Raw genomic sequence first — 19,818 nt, 5'->3', positions numbered from 1 at the left:
TGTAACTCCCTAGCTTCCCTGAGAATAGATTTCCTCTGGTGCTTCTGTCTCTGGCCAGAGGCATGAAGAGCTGAGGTCCGCAAGAGTAAAAACCACGCACAGAGAAAATACTTTATCAAGTCTTGAATAAAATTTGTGGTCCACTGAGGCCTTATCTATGCTGTGAGCATTGTGTAGGGTACATGTAACATGCTACAATGAATAGCAGGCTGTGTCCACACTGGGGTGCGAGAGCAACATGCAGCAGTGAAAGGCTGGTAGACAGCAGGGAAAGGATTCAGCAGTGGGGAGCTTCCAGAGATTTCCCTGCTTCCTCCCCCCATGACAGAACCTTTCCTCACTGCTGGAGCCTTTCCCTGGGAAGAGGTAAGGCTCCAGCACTGGGACATGACAGTGTCGACGGGGAAGGCACTGCTTGGGTTTGTAGAGAGCCGTAGATGCCTCTAAGATACTGGTGTGTCTTTACTCTACTCTACTTGCCTAAGCATCGCCTCAGTGTCTACACTGCTATTTTTACCTGGGCTAGCTGGGTGTGCAGTGTCTGCACTCGATACATCACTGTAAACATAGACGTAGCTTTAGAGTGTGGGGTGACCGAGATCATAACGAGCTGGCTTGTACGCATGTGTGCCATTGCCCTCTGCTGAACAGACTGAGAACTGCTCCTCTGGGAGCAACAAGGCCTGGCTATACTTCAAACGCTGCAGCTGCGCCAGAGTTGCGCTTCAGTAAAGACACAACCAATGGGTTCGCCCATTGGCATAGGTGCTCCACCTCCCCGAGAGGCAGTCACTGGGTTGACAGGAGAATTTTCCCATTGACCTAATATTGTTTACATCAGAGGCTAGGCTGGTATAACTGCATCGCTCCAGGCTGTGGATTTTTCAGATCCCTGAGTGATGTCGTTATACCGACCTGATTCCCTAGTGTAGACCAGGCCACAGATCCTAGACAGCTAACAGCTGAAGGAGATTCTCCTTCAATTCCAATGGCAGGAGCAGAAGCTTTAGGAGGAGGATGACAACAGGTCAGTTCCAGCCAGCATGGACATGTTTTGATTAATGATGGTGGCATCTTAGAGAAAAAAAACAAGCTCAGATTAGCTAGCTTGGGTTAAAATAGCACTGAAGATCTGGCAATCTGGCTTTTAACTTGGGTTAGCAGCTCTAGTTCAGCCCCAGGCTCATTTGTATGCTTTAATCTGAGCTGCTAACCCGAGTTAAAAGCAGAGGTGCCGTGTCTTCATGGCTATTTTAATCTGTTAGCTAAAGTGGGTTAGCAAACCTGAGTTAAGGTCACACCTTTTTTCCAGTGGAGACATAGCCAGAGTGAAAAGCAAGAAACCTTTGAGGGCCCCAGATGTATTGCAAGACCTATAATCTTTGTGGCAGATTTCTATGAATGGCTAATATTATGCACACCTACATAAAATCGGGGGTGATTCATTTCCAACACATTCAGTAAGAACAAGGTGTCACAATGTTGCCAGAGAACTTTCCCATTTACCATTTGATAATTTAATTAAAATCGGAGAGGATTTTGCTTGTAATAGCTAAATAATCCCCCCCGCCACATTCTTCCCCAATGCTGTTTTGGGGTGTTTTTGTGTGTGGTCAAAACAGAAGATAAGGTGCAATCGCACTGAATGCCCACAACCTGGAACAAGTGGCTTAGGGTCCAACCTTCCTTCTAATCTGAGGGAAAATGACTTGCATCCTTTCTGCCCCTACTTTCTATTTCATTGTGACACACACATTTCTTTGATGGTCACTGTGAAGCTGGTTCACAGCATATAAAGCAGGCTAGACTGTCAGTGTACAACCCCAAGATTTATTAAAACACTGTAACCCCAGGGGACACCAGTTCATCATCCCAAGGTGCCTTGTGAAGCCAAATATTCTCAAAGCATCAAACCCTATGAAGAAATGCAGGATGATGGCCTGGTTAGAAGGCAGCAATTCCCAGGGATTATTCCAAGATGGAGAAAGATGTCGGGAAAAGGAGCTGACATCATTTCGTTCATCATAATGCACGGGAAAGAACTGGAAGCGGTTTCTGCGGAGTAAGAGTTAAGCATCTCAGGAGGTTAACTGTCTGAATAAATCAATGTTTATCTCACTTTATCAGCCTGCAAACTTCAAGGCAGGCCCAGGCTAGGCAGCTAGATAGATGCTTTCTCTGCCTGGTGATTTAATCTACACTTGAGTGCTGGCATTGCTTAATGATATTCAGAGCAGAGCTGCAAGTCAGGTTAAGTGAATGGCCTTCTTGCCCACCTCTCTGCACAGGATTAATAGGAACTCACATGGGAAACCTTGATTCTGATCCCTGAAAATAAATATTTATTTTGGCAAACTTCAGTGCACATCACAGAACTGGGTTGTAAGGGAAACCCTCTCTGCAGTTTTCCAGGGAGAGGCTGGACCAGAAGAGTCTGGGTGCCTGTCTGTACTCAAACAGCAACTGTTCTCCTCTCCCGCAGGCTGGGGAGTGCAGACACATTCTGTCCAAACAGGTTGAGGAGGAGAAGTAGAGGCTTGCCCTGCTCCTGCATACCTCAGCAGCTACTTCTTTATGGAATGGTTTCTCCTAGACAGACTTGTTCTCGCTAGCAACTGAAAGGAGCAGCGTGGACATTGTGGCACGAGCTAACCACCCAACCTCGGACCCTGGGGGTCAAGCAGGCTCATACTCATGTGGCTATCCCATGCTGCCTCCCCTACCATAACGTGCACTCTGCTATTTTTAGTGTGGTCGCTTGAGCAAAGCTATAGCATGCTCCCAGGTACAGTGTAGACATAGCCTTTGTGAACTCGCAGTGCTGGTGAGCAAAATGTGAAAAGGATCAGGTAGAGGTTATACCTTCCCTCCTAGGTAGAGTGCCAGGTTAATTTCTAGACCAAATTCCTACTGCTGCCATCTGAGCTGGAAATCCCATGAAAGAAGTTAGAGACACAAAATGGGTGAGAGAGACAAGCTTACGAGCCACATAAAGCTCTTCTGCAGGTCTGGGAAAGGTACTGAGAGTGTCTCAGCTAAATGCAAGGTGGAACAGATTGTTTAGCGTAAGTAATTAACACATCAACATCAATGCACTTCTGGGGATATATCACAAGCTACATTGATGGCAACCACATGTGCTTAAGGGGGTGGACCTAAAGCCAGCAAAGTCAACAGGCTTTGGATTAGGCTCTAAGTGAAGAACGACTCAGTAAAAGGTTTCAGAGTAGCAGCCGTGTTAGTCTGTATTCGCAAAAAGAAAAGGAGTAGTTGTGGCACCTTAGATACTAACAAATTTATTTGAGCATAAGCTTTCATGAGCTACAGCTCACTTCAGATGAAAACTGTCATTATGCAAGGCACTGAATTTAGCCGTATGGAGTGGAAATCTATCAACTTCATGAAAAAACTCGTACAGATAGAGACAGACATCATCTTCCTTTCAAAATGCAAACAGATGGACATCATACCGAAAGGACTGAAGGTAAAAAATCCATTACAATATACATACCACACAAACTATGCTGACAGTTTGTGCTACACGCTCTCAAAGAAACTGCGGAACCACTTGATCAACATCCTCTACAGCAAACAGGGAAAGACTGGAATGCATCCGATGAAGTGAGCTGTAGCTCACGAAAGCTTACGCTCAAATAAATTTGTTAGTCTCTGAGGTGCCACAACTACTCCTTTTCTTTTTGACTCAGTAAAAGTGACTCTCGAGGTTACATATTTATTCTTCCTCCCTGATCCCAAATTGCTACGTATAAGTCAAAAGATGGATTTTCCTAGCTGACAGTGCGTTAAATTCAACCCAGGATCTTAAATCCATCTGTGGCCTTTCTGCTTCTGAACTCATCATCACTCATCCAGGTACTCCTGTCCTCAGTCATTGTGGTAGCTGAACTTCTGCCTTGAGAAGTAGCTAACAGTTGTCCTGATAATGCATGAGGCAGGTCAGAATCCATCTCCCTTCACTGAGCTCCATTCACCATGCAAGGCTAGGAGTCAATGAAATAACAAGTTATGACTAGAAGACACATGAACTATTGAAACCACTGGGAGTTATACCCTCGATCCATGTCATTCATAGAGAGTTGATAAGCTAAGTAAGGGGCCATTTTAGATTGACACCAATTACTGACTATAACCACACCACTTCAACCCGTGCCAGCCTATGTGGAAAAATGACTAACCAAAATAACCAAAATAAACCTCCCCAGCTGACCTTTCCTAGCTCATTATGGCTAGAATAGAGCAAGACATAGCTAAATCTGCAGCCCGTGTTGGCACATTTTCATGCAAACATCATCCGTGTGCCAACATGTCAGTCTCAGGAACCAGCTGTGATGCTGGTAAGCCAAGTGCCAGCTCTTGCCAAAGCCTAGGTGTCAACTGAGAACTGGCAAACACACAACTGGAAGACAGGCCAGGTCACTTGTGTGTCAGGATAGCTCAAGGTAGATGTTAAAATGTATAAGAATGCAATTAGTATTTAAACATCATAGAATCATAGAATCATAGAATATCAGGGTTGGAAGGGACCCCAGAAGGTCATCTAGTCCAACCCCCTGCTCAAAGCAGGACCAAGTCCCAGTTAAATCATCCCAGCCAGGGCTTTGTCAAGCCTGACCTTAAAAACCTCTAAGGAAGGAGATTCTACCACCTCCCTAGGTAACGCATTCCAGTGTTTCACCACCCTCTTAGTGAAAAAGTTTTTCCTAATATCCAATCTAAACCTCCCCCATTGCAACTTGAGACCATTACTCCTCGTTCTGTCATCTGCTACCATTGAGAACAGTCTAGAGCCATCCTCTTTGAAACCCCCTTTCAGGTAGTTGAAAGCAGCTATCAAATCCCCCCTCATTCTTCTCTTCTGCAGACTAAACAATCCCAGCTCCCTCAGCCTCTCCTCATAAGTCATGTGCTCTAGACCCCTAATCATTTTAGTTGCCCTTCGTTGTACTCTTTCCAATTTATCCACATCCTTCCTGTAGTGTGGGGCCCAAAACTGGACACAGTACTCCAGATGAGGCCTCACCAGTGTCGAATAGAGGGGAACGATCACGTCCCTCGATCTGCTCGCTATGCCCCTACTTATACATCCCAAAATGCCATTGGCCTTCTTGGCAACAAGGGCACACTGCTGACTCATATCCAGCTTCTCGTCCACTGTCACCCCTAGGTCCTTTTCCGCAGAACTGCTGCCGAGCCATTCGGTCCCTAGTCTGTAGCGGTGCATTGGATTCTTCCATCCTAAGTGCAGGACCCTGCACTTATCCTTATTGAACCTCATTAGATTTCTTTTGGCCCAATCCTCCAATTTGTCTAGGTCCTTCTGTATCCTATCCCTCCCCTCCAGCGTATCTACCACTCCTCCCAGTTTAGTATCATCTGCAAATTTGCTGAGAGTGCAATCCACACCATCCTCCAGATCATTTATGAAGATATTGAACAAAACGGGCCCCAGGACCGACCCCTGGGGCACTCCACTTGACACCGGCTGCCAACTAGACATGGAGCCATTGATCACTACCCGTTGAGCCCGACAATCTAGCCAGCTTTCTACCCACCTTATAGTGCATTCATCCAGCCCATACTTCCTTAACTTGCTGACAAGAATGCTGTGGGAGACCGTGTCAAAAGCTTTGCTAAAGTCAAGAAACAATACATCCACTGCTTTCCCTTCATCCACAGAACCAGTAATCTCATCATAAAAGGCGATTAGATTAGTCAGGCATGACCTTCCCTTGGTGAATCCATGCTGACTGTTCCTGATCACTTTCCTCTCCTCTAAGTGCTTCAGGATTGATTCTTTGAGGACCTGCTCCATGATTCATGAAAACCTGGTGGGATGTTGCATGCATTGTTTTCACGTATCCGTACCCTGTTATAATGTAATAGCAAACAGTTGCATTGTATATACCCCTGGAATTAAGTAACCTATCAGATGAGAAAGAAGCCTTGTGAAATGCAAACGAAGAACAGGAAAGTGCTAATTCCTGCGCATGGAAAGCAAATGGTCATTGTGTGTGTGAGAACAAAGACTTTGTTAAGTGTATTCCTCCCCTCACTCTCCATGAAGAAGGGACCTGAGTGAGAACTGTTGCTGTCAGCTTGGTTTCTGAGAGAAGAAGCTATGAAGAATTCCAGTGAAGCACAAATTGCAGCTTTATGTCTGGAGTTTAGAAAAATGTTTTTAAAGAAACAAAGATTAGCATAAATTAGAGGCACAGAAAAGGGCTTCACATAATCCTGAATATGAAAATATGTCAAGAGTTGCACACAAAAAGGATTTGCATATATCAAAGGTGCATATAGGGTGGCTGGACTGTGCAATCTAAAGCGCATTAAAAATGTTAATATTGAATTGTGTAGATACTGATAATTGAAAGCCAGAGGGAACCCCCCAAAAACTGCAGCACCTTTTCTCAAAAAGAAAAGGAGTACTTGTGGCACCTTAGAGACTAACAAATTTATTAGAGCATAAGCTTTCGTGAGCTACAGCTCACTTCATCGGATGCATGTGAGCTGTAGCTCACGAAAGCTTATGCTCTAATAAATTTGTTAGTCTCTAAGGTGCCACAAGTACTCCTTTTCTTTTTGCGAATACAGACTAACACGGCTGCTACTCTGACACCTTTTCTCAGTTTTCTTACATGATTAAAAATACAAGAGAGAATATTAAGGCAGCCAGTGCTCTTTGCATATTGAAGGGGTTTCTGCTTCAAAGAGAAATTCAAAGTATCCCTTTCTCATATAGGCAAGATTAGTAGAAGAAGATTTAATTAATACGGTACAAAATGGATTTTCCCTATTTAAAAAAATGGAGTATTATGCTATAGTCCACAGGTTTATGAAAGCAGGAAAATTAACACAAAAGAAAACAGTGTCCAAATCAGGCAACCCAGGTATAAAAGAAAAGCTTTTGCCTTTGGAGTGCTAGGCTGAGATCACAGAGTCCATGAACCAAGCTCCATAAGGCACAGCTCGAGGGATGGCGATAGGATTTGCATTCAGCATCAGGGTTGCAGTTGGTCCCATATCTTAAAGGTACAGCAGAAGTTAGAAGAACACTGTCCATAAGTCATTGGTTATTGAGTCAGGGTTGCGATGTCGGGGAGTGTTTGCAGAGGTGGGAAATACTTTTGTCTATCTGCCCTTTAATGCAATCTGGTGTATTACAATAGCAAGACATTTGACTCAGCAGACTTTTCTTCCTGAGCCAGGGAGAAAAGTCATCCCCAGCAAAAATGGCTAAGTAACATCCCGAGACCTAATGGGGCAGGATACACCCTCAGTTTACTGAATTTCGTGTCTGATGTAACTCTAGTAGCATCAGGGATGATCTCAGCAGGAGCAGCAGGCATTATCTCAACACAAAGATAGCAGAGGAGATGTAACATCTGAGCTAAAATCTCAGGTTCAAGTGTACATCTCCCACTGGAAAGTTTGGGATGATACAAATGCGCATTCCAGGACAGAATTTCACCAGCGTGGCACTTTCCCATACCCTTGCCTTCTCCTGCAGCCCTTTAGTAGAGAAGAAGTGTAATTACTTTAAAAGATAGCCACTGAACTCTGCCTTCACTCACACAAGTGGCTTTCTTCCCAATAGACCTCAGAACTTTATGTGCACAGGAATCGCTTCACTCATGCCTGAAACGTAGCCACATCTGGGGTGCAATGTGAGAGCTGTTTAACAGTGCATCAGCATCACTACACAATAGCTTGGAAGAGGACGTGAAACTATTGAGTCTGATTGAAAATGAAGGGGTGATTTAGACAGGGAAATGTTATCCACTTTGGAATTAGTTCACGGTCTGGGTTTCACACTCCCACTCTCTTCAGAAATGTCATGGCAACTTTTCAGGTGGAATTTTCAAAAGCTCTCGGCACTGGCCTAAAGCTGAAGTTTCTGATAACGCTCTCATTGATGTCAATAGGAGCACAGTCAGGCCAGTGCTGGATGCTTTTGAAAATGCCACCCCTAATCACCATGTGGGCAGAGACTTGGGCTGATGTCTCATTTGAAAATAATAAAGCACCAACAATTGATAGCAGAGATTTGTTTTTCAAGTGGGAATAACCATACTTTTAATCTACAAAAAAAAAAGGAGGACTTGTGGCACCTTAGCGATTAACAAAATTTATTTAAGCATAAGGCTTTCGTGAGCTACAGCTCACTTCATCGGATGCATTCAGTGGAAGATACAGTGGGGAGATTTATATACACAGAGAACATGAAACAGTGTTACCATACACACTGTAATGAGAGTGATCAGGTAAGGTGAGCTATTACCAGCAGGAGAGCGGAGGTGGGGGGGGAACCTTTTGTAGTGATAATCAAGGTGGGCCATTTCCAGCAGTTGACAAGAACGTCTAAGGAACAGCGGGGGGAGGAATAAACATGGGGAAATAGTTTTACTTCGTGTAATGAAGTAGTCTTACATCCACTCCCAGTCTTTATTCAAGCCTAAGTTAATTGTATCCAGTTTGCAAATTAATTCCAATTCAGCAGTCTCTCGTTGGAGTCAGTTTTTGAAGTTTTTTTTGTTGAAGAATTGCAACTTTTAGGTCTGTAATCAAGTGACCAAAGAGATTGAAGAGTTCTCCAACTGGTTTTTGAATGTTATAATTCTTGAAGTCTGATTTGTTTCCCTTTATTCTTTTATGTAGCGATTGTCCAGTTTGGCCAATGTACATGGCAGAGGGGCATTGCTGGCACATGATGGCATAGATCACATTGGTAGATGTGCAGGTGAACGAGCCTCTGATAGTGTGGCTGATGTGATTAGGCCCTATGATGGTGTCCCCTGAATAGATATGTGGACAGAGTTGGCAACGGGCTTTGTTGCAAGGATAGGTTCCTGGGTTAGTGGTTCTGTTGTGTGGTGTGTGGTTGCTGGTGAGTATTTGCTTCAGGATGGGGGGCTGTCTGTAAGCAAGGACTGACCTGTCCCCAAGATCTGTGAGAGTGATGGGTCGTCCTTCAGGATAGGTTGTAGATCCTTGATGATGCGTTGGAGAGGTTTTAGCTGGGGGCTGAAGGTGATGGCTAGTGGCATTCTGTTATTTTCTTTGTTGGGCCTGTCCTGTAGTAGGTAACTTCTGGGTACTCTTCTGGCTCTGTCAATCTGTTTCTTCACTTCAGCAGGTGGGTATTGTAGTTGTAAGAACGCTTGATAGAGATCTTGTAGGTGTTTGTCTCTGTCTGAGGGGTTGGAGCAAATGTGGTTGTATCGTAAAGCTTGGCTGTAGACAATGGATCATGTGGTGTGGTTTCAGTGAAACAGGGGCAAAACCCACATAGTTTCTTCACTTTTCATTAAAATCTCCCCAGGGACTTGCAGAGAACCTTTTATTTCATGAATTCAGCTCTTGTAAAAATCCCATTCTACTCTGCTTGTTTTTAACAGATTGGTGTTGGGTTTTATCTTTTTTTTTTTAAGAGAGAAAAAGAGTGCTGAGAAATAATGACTGCATCCATAAGTAAGTCATTACTAACAGAGTTCAGCAGACAAGAGCCCCCATGGGGGAACTGACATATGACTTTTTGCAAAGGAGATTTAGCAGCTGCTGAAGGGCGTCACTGTTTTTCAGAAGCATTAGCAAGGACGGAGAAGTGCTCTATTTGAGTCATCTAGATGCTTCATCCTGATAACTCACTGCCATCAGCTCAGAATTTGACCAGTAATGGCTGCTTGTTCTCATGGGGACACTGCCCCACTTTGAAAGAGAAAATGAACACCAGAGAAATAACTGCACTATGACCTGAGTTCTTTTGATCATTCCCACATGTTCATATAAAAAGAGAGCCTTTTAGTTAATATATCTTTAGCTGGTGTGAATCGATGCAGCACTATGGACATGAATCTTTATTTCAAGTATGCTTCTCGACTCACATCAGCTGAGGATCTGGCCCATTGTCAGCAGTACAAGTAATTTTCTTACATGGGCAGAAGAAATGTGTACAAGATAAGGAAACAGAGCAGATATAGGCAGTACATTGGGCGGTTATGGGTTACAGGAAATAGATGTACTATGAATGCAAAAAGTTATCTTGTATTACTTTAAAAACAAACTCAGTTCACCCCTCTTGATCCAACTCTCCTCTAACAGGGCGGTGTTTTAATCTACTACAGGCATTTCTCATTTCCATACTGGGCATTTGTTTTTGCAACCACAGGGCTGAAATGTATTATTGGCTGCAGTCGTGCCTATTTGAGAAATAGAGCTGTGCCTAGCTTGAGTAACTCAACAGCATGCTGATAAGTTCAAGGGAGAGAGAGTCCAGAAACAACTTTGGCATCGCCTTTTAGCACCAGACCAGAAAACTTTCAGCTTAAAATCATTAAAAATACAGCTGTTTAGTAATGACATCAGATTTGATTGGAGCGTAAGGTTACATGAGCCTCAAACTATGGGCCTAGTTAAGTCCTGGTTTGCATGGCAGATAGATGAAGTAAAAGGCATAAGGCTTATCCCAATTCCCTTGTGCCTGCTACATGCATCACAGATAGCAGCATGGGAAGGGAAGCAGGTTTTACAGAGCAGGGAAGATTTAAGGGTCAGAGCATGGTGAGCAAATGGGCAGCCTGCGGAGCAATGGTCACGTCACCTTAGGCTTTTTTAAAGATAAAAAGTTAACAAAAAACAGAAAACAAAAATCACAGGCCTAAACAAAAGTGGAATCTCACCCACATTGTGTTAGTTGCATTTTTCCAGTGATTGGAACCTTGCACCACAAAGATACTTTTCCTTGGCAAAGTGTTCTATGAGGCTATCCAGTTCTAACGTTGTTGTCTCCATTGTCTCAATTGCAGGAAGAGCAAGGTCCCTCAGCTGTGTCCATGATAGTGCAAATGCATGTTCACAGTGCTCATAGTGCATTTAGCACTACCCATGCCAGTTGGTAGGGTGAGAAAAAGTCAACACAACACTTCCATTTCTGGAAAAACAGCGTCAAGAGGACCTGACGCTCTGAAATTCAAATAGCTCTGGACTCCAAGTGACAACCTGAACACTGCTGTGTCCTTTGTAAAATAATGCAACTTGAAAGCCAATGTCATGAACCAAATCTAAAGAAAAATATGAGTATTGTTCCAGGGGTTTAAGAACTTCCTCCTTTGACTCTTCTAAAGTTATATTCTGAAATGGACTGGGATGGAGGAAACCAAGTAGACTAGCTAACTCTTGAAATCCCTTACATCGATATTTTAGTTCCCGACCCTATTGTCTAAGACCTTGAAATATCTCCTTTGATGGTTATCCTTTGCTTCTAATACAGAACCTTATTCAAATTCATCCTCCATGTGGCATGCACACCTCTTCCTATGGCTTGGAAGCAAACTGGCCATTTGATCAAAATGGCTAATATCCATGGTTGCATCTTCAATGACAGTAAAAAACTTAACTACTTGGCAACTATTAAGTATGCACATCCTGGTTTCTGATGCTAAAAGACTTATAAATTCATCAGTAGCTGTCTTGCTCAAATATTTGATTCTCTTGGTATCACTAATAGGCTGGACAAAAGTTGTATGTCAGGCAAGTAGCTTAATGATATTCAAGTAAATACGACAACTGTTGCTCTCCAGAACTTCACAGGGGAGACAAACTAGCTAAAGTTTTGACTTTGTCAAGTAGAGTTGCCAACTTTCTAATCGCACAAAACCGAACACCCTAGCCCCACTCCAGCCCCAAGGCCCTGCCTCCTTCCCTGAGGCCCCGCCCACCGCTCACTACATCCCCCCTCCCTCGGTGGCTCACCCTCCCCCACCTTCACTCACTTTCACTGGGCTGGGACAGGGGGTTGGGGTGCAAGAGGGGGTGAGGGCTCTAAATGGGGATGTGGGCTCTGGGGCGGGGCCAGAAATGAGGGGTTCAGGGTGCAGGAGGGGGCTCTGGGCTGGGGCAGGAAGTTGGGGTGTGGGAGGGGGTGAGGGCTCCAGCTGGGAGTGAGGGCTCTGGGGTGGGGATGGGGATGAGGGGTTTGGGGTGCAGGAGAGGACTCAAGGTTGGAGCAGAGGGATTCAGAATGTGGGAGGGGGATGCAGGTTGAGGCAGGGGGTTGGGGTGTAGGAGGGGTGAGGGCTTCGGCTGGGGGTGCGGGCTCTGGGGTGGGGAAGAGGGGTTTGGGGTTCCTAATATTTTCAGATGCTTGTTTATCAAAACATGCCTTGATACTATGACCTTTCACAAACTATAAATCTGGCACTGTACATGTTGTTTGCTCGTCCCATGAACAGACACTGACTTTAGCATACTCTTCCAATTATTGTTAACCATGTAGACTTTTGAGTTTCTGTACCCCTGAACAACCAACAAATGTGACAGTATGCATTAACTGACAGATATGCTAAGCCACTTGACATGCAAATCCACATGCGGTGCATTTTTCATTCTGTAAAATGAAGATAAAAAATGATGGCGTGCAGGGAAAAAAAGGAAATGATCCATTTGGCATATCGCTTTCAGTGGGCTAGCAAGGACCAATTTGTACAAGCATATGCAATTGCTCAGCTGATAAAACTGAATCTTGAAAGTAACTTTTATCAGATGGGAACATCAAACCTATTCCAGCAAGAAGACTGTTTTGACCTGCTTCCTTGTTGATCTGCTCATCTACAGGGCCTTTGATTTTGTTCCTTTCAAGTTCATTTTCAAGGTCTTTGGATCTCCCTTCCCATTTCTATCTACCTGAACCTCTACTATTGACTCCAATCTGGGCTGCAGGTCTAGCCCTAACTGAAGACAGTGGCTGGACAAACCCCTTTATTTCCTCTTATGGTAGCTCCATCACCCAGTCCCCATGTATAATAGGAAGCCGCAAAATGACTCAGCAAAAGGATTCAGGGAGTGGAAATCCTGATTAAATGGTTAAGATGACACCGAGTAACTAAGGCCCTTTGCAACTTCCCCAAGTCCCTTGCTAGGACTCATATCTGCTCAGCACCTGCAAATCAGAGCCAGGAAGCATTCCTTTCTCAGTGTTGAAACTTGCCAGGTGCTCAGCAGCTCGGGCTGCAGTTTTGAAACTATTACACTGAGCTCCATGGCACTCTCACAGGAGCATTAAGCAACAACAAAAACCCAGACACGCCCGTGGTATTGTTGCCATTGCTGTCCGGGGAGACGGGCTCCTGTAACCAGCCATGGCCCTTCAGCAATGCTCTGAACCTGAGCGAGGTTCCATGGGGCAGCTCAGCGTACCTGCTGCAAGCTGCTCACAATACGGCTTTGTGAGAACACAAAGGAGCCCATTCACTTTGGCTACACACTGGCACGTCTCTATTTTCTCCCGAACACAGTACCTATTATTGCAGACTTTCCCCCTTCCTAGCAGGACGCTGCCTCTCACCCACTTGTTTTGCGGCTGCCGCTCTCCCCGTCCCCAATGACACTGGCATTCTGGAGCAGAAAGAGAATGAAATCAGCTTCCCCTGGAGTAGCATTATTATTACTGTACTGTGGTAGCACTGAGGAGCCCCAGTTCTGGTCCATGATCACATTGTGCTAGGCAAGGTGGAAAACCGCCAAAATGGCGTTCCAGAGTCCTAAATCCCAATAAAACTGCTACTAACACTAAAAAACTAATAAATGTAACTATATACAAGAACAAACAGTCTTTTTACTGGTTTCAGAGTAGCGGCCGTGTTAGTCTTTTTACTGAAAAAGGTAAAGTGTGTCACAAGGAACGAGAGAACAGCAGGAGCTCCAACTTGGGCCATGCAGCGGTGAGAAGGAACTGAGGCCCACCCCGCCCTTTATCGCCTCGGTCAAACCCAGGAGGTGGAACAAGGGCACATGAGCAGACCAATGGACACCAAAGGAGCAAAGGAAAGCTACCCTGGATAGCTCTGGGCTTCAGTTTCAGAACTCCAGCTAAACAATTGGAGCTGTGAGTGCTCGACACCTCTGAAAATCCCCACTAAGGTCCCATTTCTGCAAGGTGCTACATACCCTCAGCTCCTAGTGCTTTTGGATGATCAGGCCTTAAACTTTCCCCTCATGAACACTGCTGTCAAAGCAACAGGACAGCAGTTTCAGACCCAGTTACTCATTCCGTAATGGTTCTGATGTCAAAGAGCAAGACTTGATTGTAGGTAATAACCACACTTACACTTTATCCTTTGGGGCTTTCTCTGGTGAAATCCAGTCCTGATGTGTGAGATCACTGATTTCATTGGTATTACACCTCAGCTGAAGTAGGCCAGACATCTTCAAATGGTTGTACAAATGTCACCTAATTAAATAAATGATCACGAGAGGGAGGAAGAATGGTCTTCATAGACTCATAGAATATTAGGGTTGGAAGAGACCTCAGGAGGTCATCTAGTCCAACCCCCTGCTCAAAGCAGGACCAACCTCAACTAAATCATCCCAGCCAGGGTCTTGTCAAGCCGGGCCTTAAAAACCGCTAAGGATGGAGATTCCACTACTTCCCTAGGTAACCTATTCCAGTGCTTCACCACTCTCCTAGTGAACTAGTGTTTCCTAATATCCAACCTAAACCTTCCCCACTGCAACTTGAGACCACTGCTTCTTGTTCTGTCATCTGCCACCACTGAGAACAGCTGAGCTCCATCCTCTTTGGAACCTTGCTACAGGTAGTTGAAGGCTGCTATCAAATCCCCCCTCACTCTTCTCTTCTGCAGACTAAATAACCCCAGTTCCTTCAGCCTCTCCTCGTGCCCCAGCCCCAGCCCCCTAATTATTTTCGTTGCCCTCTGCTGGTCTATCTCTTGTGGTTAAAGAAAAAAAAGACCAGAAGTCCTGAGATCTGGTATATGTTCCTGGCTGGAGCCCTGACTCTTTGCATAATCATGGGCAAGTCACTTTGGCCAACATACTCAAAGAGGATCCTCCGAGACTCTCAAAGCTCTTGCAGACCTTATATTTAGCCTCCTAACACTCCCCTTGAGGGAGGGTGTTGTTGTTAATCCCTTTGACAAACGAGGTGTTGCTGAAACAAAGCAACTGTGCATACTGTAGTACCACAACACAGGAGTGAACAGCAGCAAGTGTAGAATGCTGTATTCAGTTGCAACAAGAGGCAGAAGTTAGGAAGGTGAAATGGAATTCCACAACGTGGCCAGGACACCCGCGATAACATCAGTGTATGGAATATGCTCACATGACTACGGCAGGTGGTCACAAAACTCATCTGAGAGGTAGCACATCCAGCAGAGCAGTGGCCTCTAAGGCTGTGCTAGGGCATTGGTTCAAAGAGTTGAGTGGCACCTTGGCACCCTTTCTACAACAGCGAGGGGTTCCCTGGAAGGCTCCCATGCAAGTGCTTCCCTGTTCCGCGCCCGCTTTGTGCACTTGAAGGCATGGTGTTCACAGGCAGGCTGCATGTTTAGACTGGCTAAATAAACTGCACTTGACGTTTTGTTGCATGTATTTAGTTTACACTGCCACAAAGAGTTTTACAAACAGTATTACAAAAAGGTTGATCTACAGAGAACCCTGTAGACAAAAGGACCTTGTGCTTCTCTTTGTAGCTTTGTTGCTAACTCAGCTTTAAAGCCTTCTCCTCCACCTCTCTTTACAACATGAGCATTTGCAACTGGATTGTGTTGCCATGGCAGTAATAAAAAACAAAAGCAAACGGTCATTTCTTATTTCTTTAAAAAAACCCAATAATTGGTATTACTGTGTAAGGTCTCTGCCTTTAATTATAAAAAAAATGTTATACCTGCTATAATAACAAAGTGGATTTATAGCACTAAACTGTGTGATGCATATAGGAAGCAAAAAAAGGAGGGTACTGCCATTTGTGTTTATTGCCTATTACAGTGAATGTGTAAGTACAATAAAACAACCACTTAGGGCATACATACACACACAAATATTCCAGGGTTTTTATAAACTCGTGGTTGGTTTCGCCACCCATTCTGGCTTAACATAAGAACTCATCCTTCTACGCAGAAGCAGTGCTACGATAATACAAATAAAATAATAATAATAAGAGACAGGCAGGCTCAGGAATAAATGGAAGAAACTATGGGCTACCTCCAATATAACTGGGTAGGAGAAGCTGGGTTAGAAGCCCCAAGTCTATAAAGAGAGCAATGCTATGCCTCTTGATTCTAGCTACAGTGACTTAATAGAAATTGCAAAGTCAGCACACATTTGATAAACGTGTGTCAGCATGAGGGGGATAAGGAGAGGGATCGTGTACAGTTTATTACTCTGAAGGTCTTGATTTTCCTGATCCCCTAAGGCCTTGTGCAGAAGTAATGAGCAAGACACTCAAAATGTCAATGCTTCACCACTGTGGCAAGAGCACTGGGTTATTAGGCAGCCTTGAAACATGTTTCTGAACAAGAAAAATCTGTTGACATGGCATTAGGCTGTCAGCTGCCAAGGCATCACCCCTGGCAGGATGTGGCATGGAAGAGGGATGAATGCAAGGCAGAAAGGTGGGCAGGAGCCCAACAAAGACTTGAGAGACAATGTAAAATCTTTCACAGCATCAATTTATTAGAAATCAAGAAAAATAAGGAGGATGGGAAACACCTGGTGCAGTAAAGCGAGTGGACAGCCACAGAGATATGCACTAGCTTTCCTTCTCAGATAAGATTCAGGTGCCCATTTAATTCTGTGAACAGCAGTACCAGCAGGCTGTGTTGAGCACAGGTTTGGGTGTTTCTAGGCTTGCCAGTGTTAGCTCAAAGCAGGAGCATTCGTAGCTAATGCATTAGGATTATCTGCTGCCCCTCTCTGCCAGTGAAGTATTGCATTATTTGAATCAACATTTCTACAGTTTGAGGAAGTTTTAGTGAACATGACCATGACAGAGATAGACCAGAAGTTGGTCCAATAAAAGACAGTACCTCACCCAACCTGTTTCTCTAATACCCTGGGACCAAGACAACTACAACACCGCAAACATGTGGAGATGTCTATTTCGCATGTGCAATACTCTTATTTTAGATCTAAGTCTGTGTGTGCGGGTTAGTCAAAATTCTGTGCAGTGCTTCGTGCCTGTCCTCTTCTGGAGTCTCAGTGGACATTCTGGAACAAATACAGCCATGCAAATCCATTCAAGTCAATGCAATTACACTAATATAACTGAGGGCAGAATTTGGCACTAGGAGTCTATGGGTGGATTTGTCAATTGGACAGTGTATGTAAATTTTTCCGTTCTTTTTCTCTGTGGACTAAATCCTGAGGCCTTTATACTCCAGGTCCAAATCAAGTCTGCTTGAAGTCAGTGGGACTTTCCATTTACTTCCATGGGCCTTCGGTCCTGACTCAAATTCCCCATTTTCCAATGCACGAAGGACTTGAGGATTACTATTACTGTATATTTACAGTATTGCCCAATCTATGTTAGACACTTTCCAAACACTCAAGACTGATGGCTCTTGTTCCAAGCAGCTCACAATCTAAGGACAAACAGATTAGAGGAAGGGGAAATATAGGCAATTTATATAAAAATTAACTTGATTTACATTAAGATGCATGGCAGAAGTGGGTCTTTAGTGTGGACAGGGTAGGGGGTTTGCAAATGATCTCAGGATGTGGCATGATGGGCCTAATCTAAAAGCCAGTCAAAGACAATGGAAAGACTCCCATTGACTTCAATGAGCTTTGGATCAGAACCTATATTTCCAAGGGTATAATGAACAGGATCTAGTATCAATTACCAGATTGCCATATTAATCAGAAATGGATCACTCTGTATCCTAAAATATCAGCCTCTCTCTATTCAAAAGCAGTTTTCTGTATAAGGACAGAAATTAATTAATGATCACTAGAACTGATTGTTACAGTCGGAAAATAGATAAATAACTACTGGGAATGCCACTCAGTCATTATTATAATTAAGCAAGTATCTGCTTCTTTTATTGTTGGAACCCAGCCCCTTCTACTATCCCAGTTCCAAATCATGGAGTTGGCGGGCACAGGCATATCAGTATATTTGAATAGATGAGAAAGGAATTTCTGGATCCAGTCACTGGTTGGTCAGGCCATTTATCATCTCAGTTAGTTCAGGTCACCAGTTATTCCCTATTTCCAGAAAGGAAAGTCCATTTAGATTTCCTTAGCTAGATCGGCGTTTGCTTTAACTTTGCTCAATTGTATGGGGGTTTTCTCCCTGAATTAAAGATGTTCTCCTTGTATTGTTCACAAACAATTAAAAATCAAGTCACATACTGCTTTGGCAGTCACAGCATCAGGACCGATTGCATGGTTAGGTCATGCATCTAATCCATCCACAGCATTTGTACAACACCCAACCCACAGCTGAATAGTCTCGAATCCTCACGTTAGGTGTGGGCAGAGTGGATCACATGAATCAATGGTACACAATGGCTGGCCTCCCATTCACTGCTCAGACACTCCTAGCCAGGACTGCAATATCAAGGCCTAAGTGGCTCTGAGGAACCTTAGTATGGCAGGTGACCTCTCTGCTCCCTCTCTAACATCTCTCCCAAACTGTGCTGCCCTTGTGAAGGAAAAGGAAGGCTGCCATTCTGGTTTAAATAGCCAGCCCTACAGTGCCTGTCATCCAGTATTTATATTTCTTAGTTCAAGCCTCATAAAAAGCCCAGTTACTAGCCTTTTGAACACTGAATCAGCGTTCAAACATTTAGCCTTTGCTTTTATGAGACACTGCCAATCAAGTGTAAGGAAAATTAATATTTAATATTGTCTCTCTCCATTTCATCTTCACATCAAATATGGCATGAAAAAAACCCCAACAAGCCAGTATGTAATTATATACTAATACAGACAGGATTTTAGAGTTCAGGAGGTTCTGCTAGGCTCTTATCTCTGAGTGGAGTTTTAAAGCATGAACTGAACACACACAAAAAATCCCCCTGCTTCGTGCTTAGGGATGTTTCAGTCTTTTTAGCATCATAACAGTAAACAAATAAAGTGCCAAACACATTAACCTTCTCTGGCTCTGCTTAGTCCTAGCAAGGAAGATTCAAAGCTGTAGGAAACTGCGTGATCATGGGAGACTTTAACTTCCCAGATATAGACTGGAGGACCAGTGCTAGTAATAATAATAGGGCTCAGATTTTCCTAGATGCGATAGCTGATAGATTCCTTCATCAAGTAGTTGCTGAACCGACTAGAGGGGATGCCATTTTAGATTAAATTTTGGTGAGTAGCGAGGACCTCATAGAAGAAATGGTTGTAGGGGACAATCTTGGCTCAAGTGATCATGAGCTAATTCAGTTCAAACTAAATGGAAGGATTAACAAAAATAAATCTGCAACTAGGGTTTTTGATTTCAAAATGGCTGACTTTCAAAAATTAAGGAAATTAGTTAGGGAAGTGGATTGGACTGAAGAACTTATGGATCTAAAGGTAGAGGAGGCCTGAGATTACTTTAAATCAAAACTGCAGAAGCTATCGGAAGCCTGTATCCCAAGAAAGGGGAAAAAATTCATAGGAAGGAGTTGTAGACCAAGCTGGATGAGCAAGCATCTTAGAGAGGTGATTAAGAAGAAGCAGAAAGCATACAGGGAGTGGAAGATGGGAGGGATCAGCAAGGAAAGCTACCTAATTGAGGTCAGAAGATGTAGGGATAAAGTGAGAGAGGCTAAAAGTCGAGTAGAGTTGGACCTTGCAAAGGGAATTAAAACCAATAGTAAAAGGTTCTATAGCCATATAAATAAGAAGAAAACTAAGAAGGAAGAAGTGGGGCCGCTTAACACTGAGGATGGAGCGGAGGTTAAAGATAATGTAGGCATGGCCCAATATCTAAACAAATACTTTGCCTCAGTCTTTAATAAGGCTAAAGAGGATCTTGGGGATAATGGTAGCATGACAAATGGGAAGGAGGATATA

The 19,818-nt window shown here is 43.9% G+C and overlaps 1 protein-coding gene across 4 annotated transcripts in view; it reads right to left on the bottom strand.

Annotated features, from left to right (window-relative positions):
• ST3GAL1 (ST3 beta-galactoside alpha-2,3-sialyltransferase 1) overlaps positions 1–19,818 on the bottom strand; it is a 126,357-nt gene that overhangs the window by 56,181 nt on the left and 50,358 nt on the right. The window contains exon 1 of one of the 4 annotated variants that reach the window (XM_038389829.2): positions 14,126–14,225. The exons of the other annotated variants lie outside the window; for them this stretch is intronic. The gene's annotated coding sequence lies outside the window, so the exon portion shown is untranslated. Of the gene's footprint in view, positions 1–14,125; positions 14,226–19,818 lie in introns of those variants that run through there. 4 annotated transcript variants of the gene reach the window in all.

This window comes from Dermochelys coriacea, chromosome 2 (assembly GCF_009764565.3).
Source record: "Dermochelys coriacea isolate rDerCor1 chromosome 2, rDerCor1.pri.v4, whole genome shotgun sequence".
Lineage (NCBI taxonomy): Eukaryota > Metazoa > Chordata > Testudines > Dermochelyidae > Dermochelys > Dermochelys coriacea.
Note: the sequence above shows the minus strand (reverse complement) of the source record. Positions and strands in the feature narration are given on the sequence as shown.